This window comes from Arachis ipaensis, chromosome B05, assembly GCF_000816755.2.
Source record: "Arachis ipaensis cultivar K30076 chromosome B05, Araip1.1, whole genome shotgun sequence".
Classification (NCBI taxonomy): Eukaryota; Viridiplantae; Streptophyta; class Magnoliopsida; order Fabales; family Fabaceae; genus Arachis; species Arachis ipaensis.
The window spans coordinates 5,164,438-5,164,796 of record NC_029789.2 but is presented as its reverse complement, the minus strand read 5'-3'; the positions used below and the strand labels follow the sequence as shown (position 1 = coordinate 5,164,796).

The 359-nt window shown below is 32.9% G+C and overlaps 1 protein-coding gene across 1 annotated transcript in view; it reads right to left on the bottom strand.

Moving 5' to 3' along the window:
- LOC107642618 overlaps positions 1–359 on the bottom strand; it is a 2,196-nt gene that overhangs the window by 1,153 nt on the left and 684 nt on the right. The gene's annotated exons all lie outside the window — the stretch shown is intronic.

Here is a 359-nt window from a genome sequence, read left to right as displayed (position 1 = left end):
GTGGGTGGTTTTTAACAAAAGGAGGTTGAAGGTAGGTGGTGAAGGGGGAAGAAGAAAGAAAGGGTTATAGTTATAGAGTGTGGTTGATTGTATGCGGAATACAAAAGTGGGGGCTATAATAAACAACGGCAATCGTTGGTTTTTCAACTTAATAGAATCCGTCCTAGTCATGAATCCATTGGCCCAAAAATACATGCCTGCATTTGCCCCTTCAACTAAATTATATTCCCATTTTATATTGCTTTTATTAAAGGTTCCTTTTCTTTGTAATGAAAAAACATTATAAATACATGCATTGAAAATTATAATTATACTCTCTCTTTTTTTTTTCATAAAAGTATAAAACACCTTAACTAGTA